Source organism: Ornithorhynchus anatinus, chromosome 1 (assembly GCF_004115215.2).
Source record: "Ornithorhynchus anatinus isolate Pmale09 chromosome 1, mOrnAna1.pri.v4, whole genome shotgun sequence".
NCBI classification, from domain to species: domain Eukaryota; kingdom Metazoa; phylum Chordata; class Mammalia; order Monotremata; family Ornithorhynchidae; genus Ornithorhynchus; species Ornithorhynchus anatinus.
Window position 1 is genome coordinate 120,693,133 of NC_041728.1, and position 22,353 is coordinate 120,715,485.

General features: G+C 41.6%; 1 protein-coding gene and 1 non-coding gene across 3 annotated transcripts in view; both read right to left on the reverse strand.

The window, feature by feature from the left end:
* Window positions 1-22,353, reverse strand: part of LOC100080746 (G-protein coupled receptor 35) — a 37,824-nt gene that overhangs the window by 5,053 nt on the left and 10,418 nt on the right. Inside the window, exon 1 of one of the 2 annotated variants that reach the window (XM_039912793.1) lies at window positions 1,862-2,983. The exons of the other annotated variant lie outside the window; for it this stretch is intronic. The gene's annotated coding sequence lies outside the window, so the exon portion shown is untranslated. Of the gene's footprint in view, window positions 1-1,861; window positions 2,984-22,353 lie in introns of those variants that run through there. 2 annotated transcript variants of the gene reach the window in all.
* On the reverse strand, window positions 11,372-11,509 carry LOC114817050. The gene has a single exon (XR_003764889.1). It is a non-coding gene; the product is annotated as a small nucleolar RNA SNORA7 (small nucleolar RNA).

Consider the following 22,353-nt stretch of genomic DNA (forward strand, 5'->3'; position numbering starts at 1 on the left):
CTCCAAGAGGCCTTCCCAGACTGAGCTCCTCTTCCCCCTCTACTCCCTCTGCCATCCCCCCTTTACCTCTCCGCAGCTAAAGCCTCATTTTCCCCTTTTCCCTCTGCTCCTCCACCTCTCCCTTCCCATCCCCACAGCACTGTACCCGTCCGCTCAACTGTATATATTTTCGTTACCCTATTTATTTTGTTAATGAATTGTACATCGCCTCGATTCTATTTAGTTGCCATTGTTTTTATGAGATGTTCTTCCACTTGACGCTGTTTAGTGCCATTGTTCTTGTCTGTCCGTCTCCCCCGATTAGACTGTAAGCCCGTCAAACGGCAGGGACTGTCTCTATCTGTTGCCGACTTGTTCATCCCAAGCGCTTAGTACAGTGCTCTGCACATAGTAAGCGCTCAATAAATACTATTGAATGAATGAATAAACTTCAGTTGTGTCATCTGTAAAATGGGGATTCAGTGCCTGTTCTCCCTCCTACTTAGACTGTGAGTCCTGTGTGGGACAGGGAATGTGTCTGACATGATTAACTTGTATCTTCTCAAGTGCTTAGCACAGTGCTTGACACTTACTAAAAGCTTAAAATACCATAATTATTGTTCTTCTTCTTATTATTATTCTTATTAATATCTATCTCCCTCTCTAGACTGTAAGGTCATTATGGGCAAGGAATGTGTCTGCTTATTCCCTTTTATTATACTCTCCCAAGGGCTTAGACCAGCGCTCAGCACATAGTAGCACTCAATAAATACCACTGATTGATTGATTGATGTGAGGAAGAGACACAAATCTGAGCTAACATCCAGAAAGGTACATGGGATGGACTGCCCATCTCAAAGGGTACCTTACTACTGGTAGCCGCTTTGCCTTGTGTGAAGGAATGCTTCATTTCTTCCCTTTGTTTGGATCCTATCTGCCTGATTAGTTGACCATGTAAGCCCTCAAGGGATGGGATGGCAGCCCACACTGCTCTTTGTTGCCTCTGCTAGGAAGAAACCACACTCCAAAGCAACCTGTGACTCACAGCTCGTGCTGTTTGCAGATAAATGTGAATCAGAAGCAAAGAATCAGAAGAAAAAAAATCATTCTAAACATGAAAAATCTTGATGGTGGTGAAAATACTACGAGGGAAGAAAAGTCTGGTGTCTGATGATCAATCGTATCGACTTATCCCTCTAGACTGTAAATTTGTTGTGGGCAGGGAATGTGTGTACCAATGTTATTATAGTACAAGCATTTAGTACAAGGTCCTGCACACAGTATGCACTTAATAAATATGATTATTTGATTGATTTATGTGCAGAGCACTGTACTAAGCGCTTGGGAGAGCACAATATAACAGAGGTGGTAGATGTGTCTCTTCCCCACAATGAGCTTTGACAAGAATTCACTCAAGAGCCCTTCAGATACAGCACAAACCACTGACAGTCAGGATGTCCACTTAACTCTATATGCTAGAGCGTGAAAGTTTGATATATGCAATGCAATTCAACAACCCTGCCCCATATGTTTGTTGCACATGAACCATTATGACACATTTTTATTTTTCATCCACAGGAAAATGATATATCCAGGATTCAAAAGGAATCCAAGAAACTAATGAAATACAGATGACAAAAGGAGCAAGAGCAAATCGTAGTAGAATTCAAAATGAATCAATACAGCAATCGTCTAAGGGCAGGAAATGATTGCTATTTATTTTAATTGTAACGGAAACCTCACCAACGAGCTTCCTCTAATCTCACCCATCTTTACTCTCCTACAGAGAGTCTGAGAAAGGAGCCTGTTTACAATGGAGTGTCAGTTCTCACCAGTAAAAGTCAGAAAAGAAGGAAGAGCAAATCTCTAATAGAGTAATTACCTGCTGGTCTCTGTTCCAACTGCTGTTGCCTCAAAACTCCTCACTAACGTCTTCGTTTTTTCTTGCCTAGTATGATCAGTTCCCCGAGAGTCTGTGCAATACATCCAACCTCCTCTTCCCTTGTCCTCAACATTGACAACTGGGCAATGAAATCTTCCACTCCTGCTGTTTCTCTGGTGCCCTCTATCCTGAACAATGAATCACAATACTGTTTCAATCCCACCATTCGCTGAGCTCGCTTCTGTTTCATGTTAACTAGAAAAGTGTCTTTTCTGGCCTTGATTAAAGTTTTAGCCTTTTTTTTTCTTTATGGGGAGGAGGGCATTGCAGTTTTTTAGACAATCGATCACTATTTATTGAAAACTCTCTAGTTTGGAACTAGGTGTTGCATTGAAACTTTGACATATGGGACTACCTTAATGAGGGAAGCTGGAAAATCTCCCCTCTTGAAGATAGCTTTATAAGAAAAGTGGTGATTACTATCTTTCTGGTATGGTTTCTGAGGCTTGTAACCTGCTCTACTAACTCTAAGATTCTCTGAAGATTCAGGCCTGTTCTGAGGGAGCTCATAATCCAGCAAATGCTAGGCTAGACATGTGCCCCTAAAAGACTAAAATGCAAATATAAATAGAGCTCAAAATCTGATCAAATCAAGAGCCAACCAGTCTTCGGAAACGGATACATCAGAGCACTCAGAATATAATAGACATCCTACATTTCCTTCAGGAGCCTTTTTGCATTTTAACCTTCCCTGCCAGTTCCTGTTCCCTTTCATCTCTCCTGCCTCCAGGAGGCCAGGGAGCAATCTGATGGAGGGAGGGAGGAAGCAGCAGCAGCAGCAGCCACAGTAGCAACAACAACACGGTAAGGAAAAAGAGAGCGTGAGGAAACACAAAACAGAGATTAGGGGATTAGAGAGACTAAAAGGAGAGGGCCCTATTAATCAAATTCTGCCTGTACCTATGAGTAAAGGTCCCACAATTTTCCATCTTTGCTTTCAGATAGGATTGCACTCTTCCTCCTTGCTGTAAACTCTGCCCCGACTCTCGTGAGGGCCAAGGCATTAGACTTTTGGTCCCAGAAACTCCTTTGGTACATTCTGGAAGTCATCTATTTAGAGGAGAGAGTTGGACTCATTCATTCATTCATTCATTCATTCATTCATTCATTCATCTTATCATATTTATTGAGCACTTACTATGTGCAGAGCACTGAACTGAGCACTTGGGAGAATACAATATAACATTAAGCAGACATATTCCCTGCCCACAATCAGCTTGCGGTCTAGCTGGGGAGACAGACATTGATATAAATAAATAAATTATAGATAGGGATATAAGTGCTGGTGGAAGAAAGCAATGGTAAACCACTTCCATATCTTTACTCAGAAAACTCTTTTGATACACACACCAGAACGACTTGATGACAGAAGATGGGACATTCTAAAGAGGGTGTGTCCGTGGATGGAGTTTCTATGGGTCAGAAATGACTCGAAGGCATTTGAAGAAGACATAAGTGCTGTGGGACTGGGAGTGGGGAAGAATAAAGGGAGCAAGGAAGGGAGACACAGAAGGGAGTAGGAGAAGAGGAAAGGAGGGCTTTCCATTGGTTAGTCATGTCTAACATTCTTGGAGAAGCAGCATGGCTCAGTGGAAAGAGTCCGGGCTTGGGAGTCAGAGTTCATAGGTTTGAATCCCGGCTCTGCCACTTGTCAGCTGTGTGACTGTGGGCAAATCACTTAACTTCTCTGTGCCTCAGTTCCCTCATCTGTAAAATGGGGATTAACTGTGAGCCTCACGTCGGACAACCTGATTACCCTGTATCTACCCCAGTGCTTAGAACAGTGCTCTGCACATAGCAAGCGCTAAACAAAAACCAACATTATCAACATTCTTGCTAGAACATGCCATAACAACCCAATTGGGACGGTGGGCTGGTCCCCCTAACTGACCACTCTTTTCTTTCCACAGAATCCAGAGGTGGTGATTTAAAGGTTCCAGGTTCGAATTGGTCATTCAATCAATCAATGGTATTTATTGTGCAGAGCACTGTACTAAGCAATTGGGAGAACACAATACAACACAGTTGGTAGACATGCTCTCAGAATATCCCTGCATGAGTCTCCTCTTCTACCCACTTGTCAGCTCTTGGCTATCTCCGCCCCACAAAAACAGCAAAAGGGTTCAACTTGTACTGCTGTTGTATCATCTGGCACCATGATCTCCCTATCGTACTATGTATACAATAGTAGTCAAAAGGATTTATTTATTTATACGGAGACCTGTTTCCCTCTCTAGATTCCCTGCCGACCAATTCTGTTGACACTCCCAAGCGCTCAGTACATTGCTCTGCACATAGTAAGCGCCCAATGAATACGTGATGGACTGATTGACGCTGACTTCTATTCTGGATAATTTGCGATTCATTTCTTTTCGGATTGGTTTGTAGTTTTGTACGTTCAAATTATTTCCAAGGAATGTAGATCACAGAAAATGTTTTGGGAGGGATTCCAAGAAGTCAGCTGGTCCATAGCTTTGCCCCGATCCAGGACGGAGATGGCTAGCAAAAATGGTATTTGTATTTGTGGTATTTGTTAAGTGCTTATTATGTTCCAGTAACTGTACTAAGCGCTGGGATTCATACAAGAAAATCAGGTTGGACACAGTCCCTGTCCTCCATGAGGCTTACAGTCTTAATCTCCATTTGACAGATGAGGTAACTGAGGCACAGAGAAATGACTTGTCCAAGATCACACAGAAGACAAGTGGCGGAGCCAGGATTAGACCCCAGGTCCTTCTGACTCCCAGGCCTGTGTTCTACCCAGCTCATCCTCTACACTGTAAGCTTGTTGTGGGCAGGGACCATGCCTGTTATATGGTTAAATTGTACTCTCCCAAGCTCTCAGTTCAGAGCTCTGCACACAGTAAGCTCTAAATAAATACAAATGACTGACCAAACAATCCATGTTGCTTCTATATCAGTGCTTCAATAGAGGTCTCTAGATATGGAGGTTCCACAAAAGCCCTCTGTGGCTTATTGCAAGGTTTCACGCTTACATTCAAGAAGTTCCTCTATATGTCTTGTTTAAGCCACAACTCTTGATCAGCCATGTATGGCCAAAGAGACAAAAGACAATTACTAGCTTCTCCCACCCCAGTCCTTGTTAATTCAGCTTTTGCTTCTCCAGGCTACAGAAAAGCTCTCCCCCACAGACAAATTTCTCCTGAAACCTCACCGTCTCCAGCAAGCCTACTCTGACTAATTTCCCAGCACATTAGCCACATAAATGCAACAGCCAACTCTTGCACTTATGAATTTATTGATACCCATCCTCAAAACTCATGTACATATTTTAATCAATCATTTATTAATAAATCATTGTGGTTGCACATTTTTTTTTTCATTTGCCTCCCCTGTTAAAGGGTAAGGTCACTCTGGGCTTGAGTGTGAGTGAACATTTCACTTCTTTATTTTAGATTTCCCAAGCCCCAGTTGTAGTGGGGCACTACACTGGAACATCCAGCGTGGCTCACTGGAAAGAGCACGGGCTTTGGAGTCAGAGGTCATGGGTTCAAACCCCGGCTCTGCCACTTGCCAGCTGTGTGACTTTGGGCAAGTCACTTAACTTCTCGGTGCCTCAGTTCCCTCATCTGTAAAATGGGGATTAAGACTGTGAGCCCCACGTGGGACAACCTGATTCCCCTGTGTCTACCCCAGCGCTTAGAACAGTGCTCGGCACATAGTAAGCGCTTAACAAATACCAACATTAGTGCACTACACCAGGTGGGATTTGGATAACTGCTACTATTATTAATCATTGTGGTGTTAAGTAAGCAGGCTCACCTCCTCCAGGAGGCCTTCCCAGACTAAGTTCCCTTTTCCTCTGCTCCTCCTCCCTCCCCATCACCTCTACTCACTCTCTTTGCTCTAACCCCTCCTCCCCAAACAGGACTTGTGTATATATGTACATATTTATAATTCTATTTATAGTAATGCATGCATATATTTATAATTCTATTTATATTGATGCTATTGATTCCTGTGTACTTGTTTTGATGCCTGTCTCCCCTTTCTAGACTGTGAGCCCATTATGGGCAGGGACTGTCTCTACTTGTTGCTGAATTGTACTTTCCAAGTGCTTAGTACAGTGCTCGGCACACAGTAAGGGCTCAATAAATATGATTGAATGAATGAATAAGCACTTACTATTTGCCATGCACTGTACTAAGAACTGGGGTAGATACTGGTTAATCAGGTTGGACACAGCACCTGTCCCACATGGGGCTCACAGTTTAAGTAGGAAGGAGGACAGACATTTAATCCCCATTTTACAGATGAGGCAACAGAGACACAGAGAAGTTAAGTGATTAGCCCAAGGTCTTCCAGAAGGCAAGTGGCTAAACGGGATTAGGACCCACGTCTTCTGGCTCTGAAGTCGATACTCTTTACACCAGACCACACTACCTCTCTACTACTAGAAACTTTACTCTGTCCTGTTAGGTCAATGTTTTTCCCTCCCTTTAATCCTTTTAGTATTTCTTGTCTGTGTTCTCTTCAGTTTTATCCCATCATTTAAAAACTTGGATGACTAAACTGATAACCAAATTGGCCATGATCTTCTAATAAAGTCCAGTTTAAGGCTTAGTGTAATGGGAATCTTATTTCCTAATTCTGCATGTCATAATCCTGTTACCACATTCCAAGACCATGTTGACTTTTTAATGACAGCACAACAGTGCTGACTGACACAACTTGTGGTAAACTCTGTTCTTTATTTCTTTTTCTGCTATTTGAATCTAGTCATTCTTGCCACATCCTCCATTTGCATTGTCAAGTTTTTAACCCTAAATCTATTTTCCTTCGTTCATCAGTAGTAAATGTCATTACATTTTATTCAGCTGATTTTTCTTAATCACCAAGATCATGTTGACCTCTTTTTTTTAATTGTTAACACCCCTCCCGATTGTATGGTCATCTGAACAAATGATATGAATATTGCACTGAGTGTGGACTGAGGTTCTGTGAGAAGCAGTGTGGTCTAGTGGATAGAGCTCAGCCTTGGGAGTCAGAAGGAACTGGGTACTAATCTCGGTTCTGCCACTTGTCTGCTGTGTGACCTTGGGTAAATCACTTAACTTCTCTGTGACTCAGTTGTCCCATCTGTAAAATGTGGGTTAAGACTGTGAGCCCCATATGAGACAGGGACTATGTCCAATCAGATTAACTTGTATCTACTCCAGTGCTTAGAACAGTGCTTGGCACATAGTAACTGCTTAACAAGTACCATTGTCATTATTATCTGGGTCCTAGTATGTTAGACCTTGAACAGGGAGTCATGAATTTGACGGGTAGCCCCACTGCTAATACTCGATGTGCTGTTTTTATGTAAATAAGCCATTTTAGTCATCCAAACTAATATCCCACCTGAATCTCATCAATGAGGCAAGCTACTTAACCTCTCTACGCCTCAGTTCCCTCACCTATAAAATTGGGATTCGATACTTGTTCTCCCTCCTACTCAGACTGTGAGTCTTACATACCTGATGATCTCATATCTACCATACCACTTAGCACAATACTCATAGTAAGTGTCTAACCAAAAATGCAATTATTTTCATTAATGAGTGTTGTGAGGTGTTTTGATATGCCTATCTGCAAATATGTTGACTGTAAATCTTTAGATGATCCAGACACAATGGGCATTGGGCAGTCATGATGTCTCTATGGAAAGCATAAGTGAGAGTAGGAGATCCTTGAGACTAGTATCATCCCAGCTTGAGGTCCACAGACATAAATAAGCCCCAGGGAGACCACATCAATTCAGCACTTCTTAACTCATAGCAGGAAATCAGTTAATTTTAGCTTGTCCCCAATTCGGAGTCTAGATATAACAGCAAGAGAAAGGGGCGATGGGGGAAGGGACTTACACCAAAACCTGTTTTAAATCAGCTCTCTCATGTGCCTAGCAAAAATACTTATCCATCCTATTGACTCCCATAATAATAATAATAATTCTGGTATTTGTTAAGTGCTTACTGTGTGCCAGTTACTGTACTAAGTGCTGTGGTGAATACAAGCAAATAGTGTTGAACTCAGCCCCTATTCCACTTGGGGCTCACAGTCTCAATCCCATTTTACAGATTTTACATTTTACAGATGAGGAAACTGAGGCCTAGAGAAATGACGTGACTTATCCAAGGTCACATAGCGGACAAGTGCAGAGCGCTTGTCAAGCGCTTAATACAGTGCTCTGCACACAGTAAGTGCTCAATAAATAGGATTGAATGAAAGGGGTGGAGCCGGAATTAGAACTCACAACCTTCTCATTCCCAGGCCTGTGCTCTATCCACTATTACATGCTGCTTCTTCCTTTACCCATTTCCTAGGCCAGCTAATTCAGAAATTTAACTCTTTTCTCAAACTTCCTGGTCCTTCCCCACCTCTTTCCCAGTCAGTCAGTTCATCAGTCAGTCTTATTTAATGAGCACTTACTGAGTATTCAGCACTGAACTAAGTGATTGGGAGAGTACAGTATAACAATAAAACAGACAGAGTCCCTGCCCACAGTGAGCTTGATGAAACTGGCAAGATTGTGTGAGGTCCCTAAATTCTCTCCTGATCCTTTTCAATCCCTCCTTCCTCTCTTGTGCCCTCTTCAACTCTCCCAATTTTCCCAGCAGTTTCTCAAGAGAAGATATCTTGCCTTCTCTCAAAATCTACCCCTTCCACCTGTGCATAGACCCCATACTTTCACACTTTATCAAAATGCTTGCCCCCTCCCTGCTTTACTTATCTGCCATTTTTAACTGGTCACTTTCCTAGGACTTCTCCCCTAATGCTTTCAAACTTGTTCAACTATTCCCTATCCTAAAAAAACAAACCAAAAAAACCCTTCCAGTTAACATTATCTCATCTCTCTTTCTGTTAAGGGCTTACTATGTGCCAGGAACTATTTGAAGATCTGGGGTAGATACAAAGTAATATTTATAATTATAAATCTATTTATTTTTATTAATGATTATATATATATATATATATAATTATACTATTTATAATGATGCTACTGATGCGGGTTTACTTGCTTTGATGTCTGTCTCCCCTCTTTTAGACTGTGAGCCCATTGTGGGAATGGATTCTCTATTTGTTGCTGAATTGTACTTCCCAAGCACTTAGTACAATGCTCTGCACACACTAACATTCAATAAATATGACTGAATGAATGATTAATTAGGTTGGACACATCCATGTCCCACATAGGACTCCCAGGATAGGCGAGAACGGGGGACGATGAGAAGGTGGGCAGCAGAAGAGCGGAGCGTGCGGGGTGGGCAGTAGAAAAAGAGAGGTGGGGAGAGGTAGGAAGGGACAAGGTGATGGAGAGCCTTGAAGCCTAGAGTGAGAAGTTTTTGTTTTGTGTGGAGGTTGATAGGCAACCACTGGAGGTTTTTAAGAAGGGGAGTGACATGCCCAGAGTGTTTCTGCAGGAAGATGAGCTGGGCAGCGGAGTGAAGAATAGACTGAAGCGGGGTGAGAGAGGAGGAAGGGAGATCAGAGAGAAGGCTGACACAGTAATCTAGCCGGCATATTACGAGAGCCTGTAGCAGTAAGGTAGCCGTTTGGGTGGAGAGGAAAGGGTGGATCTTGGCGATATTATAAAGGTGAAGCCAGCAGGTTTTGGTAACAGATTGGATGTGTGGGGTGAATGAGAGAGCCAAGTCAAAGATGACACCGAGGTTGCAGGCTTGAGAGACGGGAAGGATGGTCATACCATCCACGGTGATAGGGAAGTCTGGGAGAGGACCGGGCTTGGGAGGGAAGATGAGGAGCTCAGTTTTGGTCTATTTTGGGTTTTGTTTTTTTTATTCTATACAGAAGTGCTAGTGAATGGGTATGAGTACCGAAGTGTTTAGGTGGTACAGAAGTGACAGCTGGGGAAATGTGTGTGTGGTGGGGTTTGAGAGATTAATCATGGAAGACTTCCTAGGGGGCTTTGAAGATGGGGAGAGCAGTAGTCTGCCAGATGTATAGGTGAAGGGAGTTATAATCAATCAATCAATGGCATTTATTGAGCAATTAACTGGGTACAAAGCACGGCACTAATTACTTGGGAGAGTACAATTTAAATGAGTTGGTAGACACAACCCCAGTCTAGGCAGGAGGAAGGGCATGACTGCGGTGCCAAGAGAGAAGATAACAAGCCACAGTGAAATGGAATTTGGAGAAGAACAAAGTGTGTGAACTAGGGTTTAGTGAGAGATGAGTGAGGGTAAGTGGGAGGGAGACATCTGATTGAGTGCCTTTAAGCTGGTGGTCAGAAGTTTCTCTTTAATGAGGAGAGCAACCACTGGAAGTTTTTATAAAGAGATCAGACAATCACAGAATGAGGTTTAAGAAGGGTCTGTTGCCTAATTTCTGATAGCAGGACTTACCTTTTACAGCATTAGAGAGCATGATAAGCAAATGGAATAATGACGGGAAGTAGAAAAAAAAATTCTGTAGAGATAGCCTATTATCTTCCATTAGTATACAGGTCAAATGAGTCCCTAAATGGCTAAAAGCAGTTATTTCCTTCTGGAAACTATCTAGGCATAATCTATTTGGAAAATATGAAGTGAACATTTGACTGGGATTGGAACATTGAAACAGTGTATGCTTTCCTTTTGAAATGTCATGGAAATGAAAAATTGCTGCTAACCAAAGTTTAATTTACATTTTAATTGATCTCATATCTTAATCAAAAAGCTCACATTCACACAATTAAACCTGACCTGAAGAGTAGCATGATCTTTTAAATTTAATGAGCTCAGGATTCATTCCTAGTATTAAATCACCAGGAATGGTTTTCCTAATGTTTCCACTTATAACCCTTGGCTTGTCCAAATTAATATAAAGAATAGCAATTCAATATCGTAGGACATTTAAATAACATTTACAAATAGAGAAACAGTTGCACTGCTGTACATGATTATAAATTGTGGTAAAATTTGTCAGACTTTTTTTCTTTCAATGATATTTGTTAAGCGCTTACTTTGTGCCAAGCTCTGCACTAAGCACTCTTACAGATACGAAAAGCAACATGGTGTAATGGTAGAGCATGGGCCTGGGAGTCAGACGGTCATGGGTTCTTAATCCCAGCTCTGCCACTTGTCTGCTGTGTGGCCTTGGACCACTCACTTCTCTGTGCCTCAGTTACCTCATCTGTAAAATAGGGATTAAGACTGTGAGCTCCATGTGGGACAGGGACTGTGTCTAACCCGATTTGCTTGTAACCACCCCAGTGCTTAGTATGCCTTGTCTTATGCTGTCAAGTCATCTCCGACCCACAGTGACACCTTGGACACATCTCTCCCAGAACGCTCCACCTCCACCTGCCATCATTCTGGTAGTGTACCCATAGAGTTTTCTTGGTAAAAATATGGGAAGTGGTTTACCATTGCCTCTTTCCACATAGTAAACCTGAGTCTCTGCCCTCGACTCTCTCCCATGCTGCTGCTGCTCAGCACAGTTTTGACTTGTAGCAGATTGCCTTCCACTCGCTAGCCACTGGCCAAGCTAGGAATGGAATGGGCATGCATCTGCATGACTTTCCCTCCCATAGTCGAGACTAGTAGAGTACTGGAAACTCTCAAGGTGAGTTTCTGAGAGGCTTAGTGCTTCGTATAGTACCTGACATATAATAAGTGCTTAACAAATACCAAAATTATTATTATTAAGATAATCAGGTGGGTCACAGCCCAGATCCATATGGGGTTCAGAGTTTAGGTGGGAGAGAGAACATTTACTGATGAATCCATATTTTACAGATGAGGAAACACACAGGAGATAAGTTACTTGCCCAAGGACACAGAGCATGTAAGTGGTAGAGTTGGAATTAGAACACACGTCTTCTGCCTCCCAGTCCTTTGCTCTTTCTGTTAGACCAAGCTGCTTCATGAAGATCTTTAAAAAAAGAAGTGGGTCAATGTTAGAAGGCCTCAAAATTCATTGTGTTCATATGTATTATCTGAAGGGAGGGTGGATGGATTAGAAGAATGATTATCATTTATAAAAAAGAATAACAATGTCATATTACAACAATCTATTATTGTAAGTAAGTCCTTGAGGGTGAGGAGATTTATTAACTGTTTTACTCTTTTAAGCATTTGCTGCAGTGTTCTTGACAAAGTAAGTGCTCATAAATGAACACTGATTGATTAATGTCATTTATTAAGAGTTTAGCATGTGTTAGGGTAGGTACAAGATAATCAGATCAGACAATTTCTGAGTTAGGGAGAGCGGGTGTTTAATCCCATTGTTACAGAGTGGGTAACTGAGGAACAGAGAGGTTAAGTGAAATGCCCAAACTCAAACAATAGGCTAGAGACAGACCTGGATCCAGAACCTGCTATCTCCTGACTCCCAAACCCTCCACTTCCACATCATTCAGGTAGCTGAAGGCTCTGAGTTATGCACATAGACATTGTGCACATAGATCTAAGTTACTCATTATTCATATGAATTTGTGCTATGATACATGCCTATCTAAATCAATTAATCAATCATTCAATCAGTGATAGTTTTTGAGCACAAAATACTATGCTAAACACTCGGAAGAGCATAAATACAGTAGAGTTAGTAGTCATCACTGCCCTTGAGGAGTTTTCAGTATAGTGGGAGAGTGGGCGATTAAATTGAAATCACATTAAATGATGTGGGGAACAAAAATATCTCTTTTCTTCTGTCCCTACCCCTTATTTTAACTTTAGAGAGGCATGTCCTCTCAGCTTTTGGTGGTCTGGTGGGCAAACTCTGACAACTAGCTCTGCATAGTATCCATATTCAAGGTTCAGAGATAGGGAGTCCAAAGCACTTCTGCTTGTTTAAGTTAGCCAAGTTCCCCTGTAAACTGTAAAATACTTTATATATTTTACATAGTAAAAGCAGTTACTTGTGTCAGACACTCTACTAAGCTCTGGGGTAGATACACGGTAATCAGGTTGGGCTCCTCTTCTCCCTCTACTCCTTCTACCACCCCACTTCACCTCTCCGCAGCTTAACCCTCTTTTCCCCCCATTTCCCTCTGCTCCTCCCCCTCTCCCTTCCCATCCCCTCAGTACTGTACTCGTCCGCTCAACTGTATATATTTTCATTACCCTATTTATTTTGTTAATGAAATGTGCATCACCTCGATTCCATTTAGTTGCCATTGTTTTTACGAGATGTTCTTCCCCTTGACTCTATTTATTGCCATTGTTCTTGTCTGTCCGTCTCCCCCGATTAGACTGTAAGCCCGTCAACTGGCAGGGACTGTCTCTATCTGTTGCTGACTTGTTCATTCCAAGCGCTTAGTACAGTGCTCTGCACATTGTAAGCCCTCAATAAATACTATTGAATGAATGAATGATCTCTGTCCCACCATGGTCTTAATCCTCATCTTAAAGATGAAGTAACTGAGGCACCAAGAAGTGAACTGATTTGCCCAAGGTCACAAAGCAGACAAGTGGCAGAGCCGGGATTAGAATCTAGGTCCTTCTGACTCCCAGGCCAGTGCTCTAGCCACTAGGCCACACTGATTTTCCTTGTGGGCAGCAATCATGTCCACCAACTCTACTGCACTGTACCCTCTGAAATGTTTAGTGCAGTGCTCTGCATACAGTAAGCACAGGGAAGCAGCGTGGCTCAGTGGAAAGAGCACGGGCTTGGGAGTCAGAGGTCATGGGTTCGAATCCCGGCTCTGCCGCTTGTCAGCTGTGTGACTTTGGGCAAGTCACTTAACTTCTCTGGGCCTCAGTTACCTCATCTGGAAAATGGGGATGAAGACTGTGAGCCTCACGTGGGACAACGTGATTGCCCTGTGTCTACCCCAGAGCTTAGAACAGTGCTCTGCACATAGTAAGCGCTTAACAAATACCAACATTATTATTACTCAATAAATACCTTTGATTGATTGTCTGATTGGAGACATTCTTCCACAGACTTAGCCTAGCCTGCTCTTACACAGAATTTAGCTAAGTTGTAAACTAGCCTATTTTCTGCCCATGTTACCCAGAAAAATTCTAGTTGTCTAAGTGTATATGCATCATGTTCTTATCCTTGAATTAAGTGCTATAGTCAGTGATCTATTAAGGCTTTGAGGAAATATATTTGGAGAAATTAATATGCAAAACAAATACAATTGCAACATTTTCATGGTTAAAAACTTTCGATTCCACATCTTCAATCCATTTTCAAATCTGTGAGGAAGTAAAATTGTGACTTTTCAACATCTCCCTTTAACTTACCCATTTCCTCCTCTGACCTTAAATTATTACTTTAAACATCCTCATTTAGAGAAAAAGTATACTACCCTCTCAGTTAATGGGCAAGAACAGGATTTCAGAGGAGTTCAATAATTTGAACCAGCTTGACTTGTATTTCTGTGTTATGATGCCAATATTATAAACCTCTGAGCATGACAAATTCATCAGCAGGGACAGGGCAAGGAACTTTCTTGGAAGCCCAAACCAATAAACCCAGAGCTGTTGACTCTGAAAGCAAGATCACCTGAACTGGGCTGAAGGCCTGACTCTTCTGACCATATGAAAGCTAAAGATGAAGGACACAAACTGGTTCTTCCCAGAACCTTGATCTTTGGAACCGACTCATAACCTATTAGTATGTGGTTCCCTTGGGGGTTCCCCTTATTTGCTGGCTCCACCCAGCCGGTGAGGAGATCTAAGCACTTGGAAGACTACATATTGGCAGGAAGGTGTTCGGGGGACCCAGGGCATCACCCACCACTGAGGTTCAGCTCTTGGGTAAGCTCAGGTGCCTCAGCCTCTCCTCCATTTTCTCTGCCCACAATCAGAGGGAGAAGCCAAGAGAAGGTCCTTCACCCTGGATATTGCAGTGTGTGCTTTTCTGTGTTTGTGTGTGTGTGTGTGTGTGTGTGTGAGAGAGAGAGAGAGAGAGAGAAAGAGAAATAGAAATAGAGTCAGTCAGTCACTCTTATTTACTGAGTGCTTACTGTGTGCAGAGCACTGTACTCAGCACTTGGGAGAGTACAATATAACCATATAACAGACACATTTCCTTCCCACAATGAGTTTACAGTCTAGAGAGAAGAGCATGACTAGGTGCCTTAGCATGCAGGTGGCTGTCTATGAACATATAAATCTGAAAGCCTATGAGGAATGTGACACAGAGGAGAGGGATGGAATCTTTCAAAGTGTGATTCAGACAAATAGAAAAAAGGTAGTAAAACAGTGAAAAAGAGAGGTACTGGTTGTGGGAAAAGCGAAGAGATTAAGATTGTCTTCTAGGCTGTAAACTCGTGAGTAGGGAATGTGTCTGTTACATTGTTGTATTAGCACTTTCCCAAGCACTTATCACAGTACTCTGCACATACTAAACTCTCAGTAAATATGATTGATTGATTAATTAATTGATTCAAAACAAGAATAAGGAAAATGCACTTAGAAGCATGTAAAAATCCTACAAGTGATAGGGAGGTAGGATCACCTGAGGGAAAGATCTTGGGATTTGGTGAGGATTGTAGGATTTGGAGTCAGAAGACTCAGATTCTACTCCCACTTTTACCCACTGATCTACTGTCTGGCCTTGGGTAAGTCACTTCACCTTTCTGTATACCAGTTCTCCCTCTTAAATTATAAGAAAGGGATTGTGTCTGATCTTATTATCTTGTACCCATCCCAGTCTTAGTTCAGCTTTTGGCATTTAGTAATTGATGAATAAATACATTATTATTATTAAATATTACAGCAAGAGCAGAAAAAAATGAAGAATATTTCCTAGCCAAGGCAAAGAATGCATCATTCTGCTAATTATATTATAAATCTTCATAGCCCACATTGCCACACTTGAAATAAAGTGGACTCTTTTTATCCCCCCCCATTAATATTGATCCTTCAAATTTTAATGGGTAGAAAGGAAAAATAAAATCATTATTACTGTTCATTGCCTATTAACAGAGTTCTCTTTACTGTAGAGATTGTTGCTAAATATTAGTGGTTTGAGTTTTAGAGATAATTACATTGAGATTGTTTTCCTTCATGTCCTCCATTTCCTTTTCCTTTAGTTTCTGAAGGGCATGTTCAGTGTTTAATTAGGAGTAAGTGGGATGACTCAAATGCCTGATGTTTTACCCATTTGTACTCAGACAGCCTATGTTTCGTATTCTAGGGGCAATAGGATTGTAAATAATTTGCAAGCACATTTCCTGAATTAAAGGTCACAAAAGCAGCATCCATGCCAGTGGGCCATTTGGTTTCAAGTTCCTTATTTCTGAAAATGCATTATGTAAGCTCAGAAACCATCTTATTTCAGTGCACCATTCCAGTCCATCAATAGCCATTGACTCCTAGTTTTGTCTGGGATTCAACATTGTCTGAGGCTTTGTTTTATCTTAAGATGTTTACTCTGTCCTGGCTTTCGGTTTCCCAATTTCAGCTCACCTGACAGCTGCTATTTGTATATCCTGTTGACATCCATTCTCCTTACGTGCCATAGCTCTGTTTAATTTAGCACAGGAGAGTGATTTCATTTTAAGACTTCACTCACTGTGGTCACCTCCTGTCATTTCATAGTGAGTATAGATCATAAATTACGCTGATGGAACTGCACAAGTAGTCAAATGTGGCGTGACCCAGAGGATAATAATAATAATAATAATAATGTTGGTATTTGTTAAGCGCTTACTATGTGCAGAGCACTGTTCTAAGTGCTGGGGTAGATACAGGGTAATCAGGTTGTCCCACGTGAGGCTCACAGTTAATCCCCATTTTACAGATGAGGGAACTGAGGCACAGAGAACTTAAGTGACTTGCCCACAGTCACACAGCTGACAAATGGCAGAGGCGGGATTCAAACTAATGACCTCTGATTCCCAAGCCCGGGCTCTTTCCACTGAGCCACGCTGCTTCTCTGCAAGGATGTGATCCTTGCAGCCTGCTACATATAGGAAATGGGCAAGGAACAATACCTTAACTTCTCATTGCTTTCAAAGGCCTAAGGAAAATATTTGGTACCATCAGTATACAGTGGAAATTACTTAGACTGTAATTAATGAATTACTGATCTGTAAGCTCTTTGTGGACAGAGAATGTGTCTGTTTATTGTTATATTTTACTCTCCCAAGCACTTAGTATAATGCTCTGCACACAGTAAGTGCTCAATAAATACGATTGAATGAGTCAATGATGAATGAATTTAGCAAATTAGGCTCCTCTGAAAAGTATATTAAGATTCTGTGACTATTTCATGATGGCATGGCTGGCTCGGTCAGCATCAGGGTGCCTATCCCATCCATTAGAGAAGCAGCGTGGTGTAGTGGATAGAGTATGGGCCTGGGAGTCAGAGGTCATGGGTTCTAATCCTGGCTCTGCCTCTTGTTTGTTGTGTAACCTTGGGTAAGTCATTTAACTTCTCTGGGCCTCAGTTACTTCATCTATAAAATGGGAATTGAAACTGTGAAGCCCACATGGCACAGGGACTGTGTCCAACCCAATTTGCTTGTATACAGTCCAGAGCTTAGCACAGTACCTGGCACATAGTAAGTGCTTAATAAACACCATTATTATTATTATTATTACTATTATTGCTATCCATTCCAAATTGCAAATGGAGTAAAGCAGGGATGACTAGTGGCCCTGATCTATTTATTTTGTATTTGTTGCCATGTTGGAAGCTGCAATAAGAGACTAGATGCAAGTTTGGAAATGCACTTCTGCACTTCTAGACAACTCCTTTAGAAGAATTTCTTCTGAAACTCCTATCTTCCAAAAGATAAGAGCCAAGCACACACTCTGAACTACTACAGAGACAGTTATTCATTCATTCAATCAATCGTATTTACTGAGCGATTACTGTGTGTAGAGCATTTTACTAAGTGCTTGGAAAAGTACAATACAGCAATAAACTGACATATTCCCTGCCCACAATGAGCTAACAGTCTAGAAGGAGGAGACAGGCATAAATACAAATAAATAAATTACAGATATGTACGTAAGTGTTGTGGGACTGGAAAGGAGGAAAAACAAAGGAAGCAAGTCAGGGTGACACAGAAGGGAGTGGGAAAAGAGGAAAGGGGGGTCCTAGTCTGGGAAGGTCTCTTGGAGGAGATGTGTCTTCAATAAGGCTTTGAAATGGAGGGAGAATATTTGTCAGATTTGAAGAAAGAGCATTCCAGGCCAGAGGCGGGCAGGATGTGGGCCAGGAGTCAGCAGCAAGACAGGTGAGACGGAGGCACAGTGAGAAAGTTAGCACTAGAGGAGTAAAGTGCACAGCCTGGGTTGTAGAAGGAGAGTAGTGAGGTGAGGAAGGAGTGGTCAAGGTGGTGAAGTTCTATAAAGCCAATGATGTAGAGTTTTTGTGTGATGTAAAGGTGGATGGGCAACTACTGGAGTTTTTTGAGGAGTGGGATGACATGTTCTGAATGCTTTTGTAGAAAAATAATCCAGGGAGCAGAGTGAAGTATGGAGTGGAGTGGGCAGAAATAGGAGGCTGGGAGGTCAGCAAGGAGGCTGATGCAGTAATCCAGGCAGGATAGGACTAGTGATGCTACTAATGTGGTAGCAGGTTGAATGGAGAGGAAAGAGGGAATTTTAGCAATGTTGTGAAGGTGGAACCCACAGGATTTAGTGATGGATTGACTATGTGGTTTGAATGAGAGAGAGGAGTCAAGGAGTCAAGCCAAGATTATGACCTTGTGAAACAGGAAGGATGGTGGTGCCATCTACAGTGATGGGAAAGTCATGGGGAGGATGGGGTTGGGCTGGGAAGATAAGAAGTTCAGTTTGAGACATGTTAAGCTTGAAGTGATGAGAAGTCGTCCAAGTAGACATGTCTTGAAGGCAAGAGGAAATGCAAGACTGCAGTAAGGGAGAGAGATCAGGCTGGAGATGTAGATTTGGGTATCATCTGCATAGAGATGGTAGTTGAAGCCATGGGAGTGAATGATTTCTCCAAGGTAGTGGGTGTAGATGGAGAATAGAAGGGACCCAGAACTGATCCTTGAGGGACCCCCACAGTTAGGAGGTGGGAGGTAGAGGAGGAGCTCACAAAGGAGACTGAGAATGAACGGCCAGAGAGATAAGAGGAGAACGAAGAGAGGACAGAGTCAGTGAAGCCAAGGTTCGATAAAGTTTCCAGGAGAAGGGAGTGGTCCACAGTGTTGAAGGCAACTGAGAGGTTGAGGGGGATTAGGATAGATTTAGATTTGTTGGATTTGGCAAGAAGAAGATCACTGGTGACCATTGAGAAGGCAATTTTTGTGGAGTGAAGGGGATGGAAGCCAGATTGGAGGGGGTCAAGGAGGGAATTGGAGGAAAGGAATTTAAGACAGTGGGTATAGGCAACTCACTCTAGGAGTTTGGAGAGGAATGATAGGAGGTAAATGGGGCGACAACTGGAGGGAGCTGTGAATTGTCGTATGGAGATGACAGCACCCTGAAGATAAACAATCCCAAAGGTCATGCCATTTATTGTAAACTGCTTGTGGAATCAGTCAGGTGATAAGGGCTAACAAATAGGACAAGTAAAACTGGGATACTGTATCCTCCTGCATCAAGAAATCCATACACACAACCAAAAATCAATATAAAATTCTAGCTTTTATGACCTTATTTACCCTCTCCTTAATTATCATGCTCATATATCAGCTCAAATTATTTATTTTGACTACTATGGTTGTAAATATTTCTATGTTCATCTCCCTTGTTTAAATATGAGCTCCTTGAGGTCAGGGAAGATGTCATTTTGTTTTTTACTTCACAAACACCTAGTATAGTGCCGTGCACCAAGTGGATGCTCAATAAATGCTGGTGCTGCTGTTGCTGCTATTGCTGCTGCTACTATGAAAACAAGTGGCAACCCAGAGCTAGGCGTTGTCATAGAATTCTGTTACCTAGAAGTCTATAAACCTAAAGTACTGTCCAACCTCCTCTAGGTTACACCTAGATTCCACACAGAAGAGGTTACTGGAAGTGACTGGAATCCAATGGGGTTGGTTTCAGAAGGTTTGCTATAAACAGTAAGTATAAGGACAATGTTGAAGGGGAAAATGGTTTGTTAGGGAGGAGAAGTAGCAATGTTTAGAGAAGCAGCATGGCCTAGTGGATAGAGAACAGCCCTGGGAGTCTGAAGAACCTGGATTCTAATCCCTGATCCACTACTTCTCTGCTTTGTGACTTTAGGCAAGTCACTTCACTTCTCTGTGTTTGAGTTCCCTAATCTGTAAAATGGAGATTTAGACTGTGAGCCCCACGTGGGACAGAGACTGTATCCAACCTGATTTGCTTGTATCCACCCCAGCACTTATTATAGTACTTGGTACATAGTATGCACTTAATAAATATCACAATTATTATTTAGGGGAGATGGATGGGTGAAGGAGAAGATGAGAAAAGATTATAAATTATAGCGCTCTCCCTTGCTACCTTCGTGTCCCAAGTGTTATATTAATAAATTCTTTCTGACTATAATCTCTTCAAAGATGCATTCATGACTCTTACTTCTATTGCATGTTCCCCAAGTGCCTAGAAGTGAGTTCTGCACTTGGTAGGTACTTGATAAATTCTGATACTGATCCTTCAGCCTAGTTCTGCTGACTTTTTCTTGCCTTAAATAAGATACAACCCTTAGGTGGAGCAAAAAAGACAGATGGTTTTGCTGCCTAATTATTGATGTATTGCCTAATTATTATTGCTTATTACCTAGATAGTCTGGTTTCATTTTTAACTAGGTCTCCTTGGAAATAGTCCACATGAATCAATCAATCCAACAATCAATCATATTTATTATGTGCTTACTGTGTACAAAGCACTGCACTAAGCCCCTGGGAGAGCACAAGATGACAGTGACAGAAACATTTCCTGCCCACAATGAATGTATTCATTCATTCATTCATTCAATAGTATTTATTGAGCGCTTACTATGTGCAGAGCACTGTACTAAGCGCTTGGGATGAACAAGTCGGCAACAGAATGTATAGTCTAGAGGGGAAGAAAGCAACATAATAAATTTGAATTTCAAACTTCACAGATTGCAGCGTCCATATTATGCATATTATGCTCTCTTTATAAAATAGAGTTCTTTCTGAGACTGCATTCAGATCTTGTTTGTTTAGTTCTGATATTTCATTCTCAATTATGATCACGGCTTATTGCCAATTTGAAATATAATCCTTAATTCTTATTATAATTGTCTGTGTATGAAGTACCATGGCTTTAATGGCATAAAAAAGGGTCATGTCCCTTCTACCAATATTCTTGGCCAGCTACTATTTCCTCTATCTGTAATTTATTTTAGTTTCAGTTTCCCCACCTATAAACTGCAGATTCACTGTGGGGAGGAATTTTGTCTATCAATTCTACTGTATTGTACTTTCCCAAGCACGTGGTATGGGGCTCTGCACAAAGAAAGCCCTCAATAAATACCAATCATAGATTGATTAAAGCCTCTTCCATACAAGCATAAAAGATGGCAGCTCTTCAAATCTAAGATTTTGTTTATTTCCAGGAACTTGGTGCAAGTCAAGCTCAAAGTGAGGAGAACACAAGCATTCTTTGTGGAAACTGTTAACCTGGTTGCAAATGTTGATTCCATTTCAGGGTAAAGGGATTAGATAAGTAAAAATGTTAAAATCTTACATGTCCCCTATGTTCTATTTGTCTTCACAAATTTCAAGTATTTTTTGACTGGCTAGTTAGCAGAACAATTAGCTCAGGATTAATTTTGGATGCTTCTGTTTTAAAATCTCATCACTTTTCCTAGGAGCTCCCCAAATAATGTTGCTTCATCAATTTCAGTATTATCATGAACAATCTTTTGGATTGTACTGATCATTTCTGCTTCCTTTAAGCATACTGTCCATCAGCATCAGAGAGACTGCACATGCAACCACAGATTTTTATCGGTAACACAACTGAATACTATCATTGACTTTCATTACTGAGAGCATAGTGTCTGATGAATCACAAGCAGGCAAAATGCAATGCCATATAAAGAGGGTCAGCATGGCTTTGGGGAGATCTCTGTCGTGTGACAATTATACTGGGTTAAGAAAATTCATATTAAAGTACTGGTCTCAAAGCTGAAGTAGTGTCCAATCTTTCATACCACTATGAAACTTGAACCAAAGCGTCTTGAGCAGTTTCATTTGTGGCACCAAAAGGAGGGAGGCATCTGACATTCTTCATGGATGCTGGATACATGGGAACAATTGACATCATGTGCCACGTATACAGAATGGTGAAAATCCATCCAAATAAATGTACACGTACTTGGAGTGTTTCACCCCTGGGTGCAGGGAGGGGGGAATCAATCTATCAATAAACATATTTATTGAGTGCTTACAGTGTGTAAAGCACTGTACTAACCACTTGGGAGAGTACAATAGTCACCAAATCATGAGGGGTCTTTCTTCACAACACCTCCAGAAGCAAATCACACTTTTTGCCACCACAGTGATCCAAGCACTTATCAGATCCTGTCTTGATTATTGCGTCAGCTTCCTT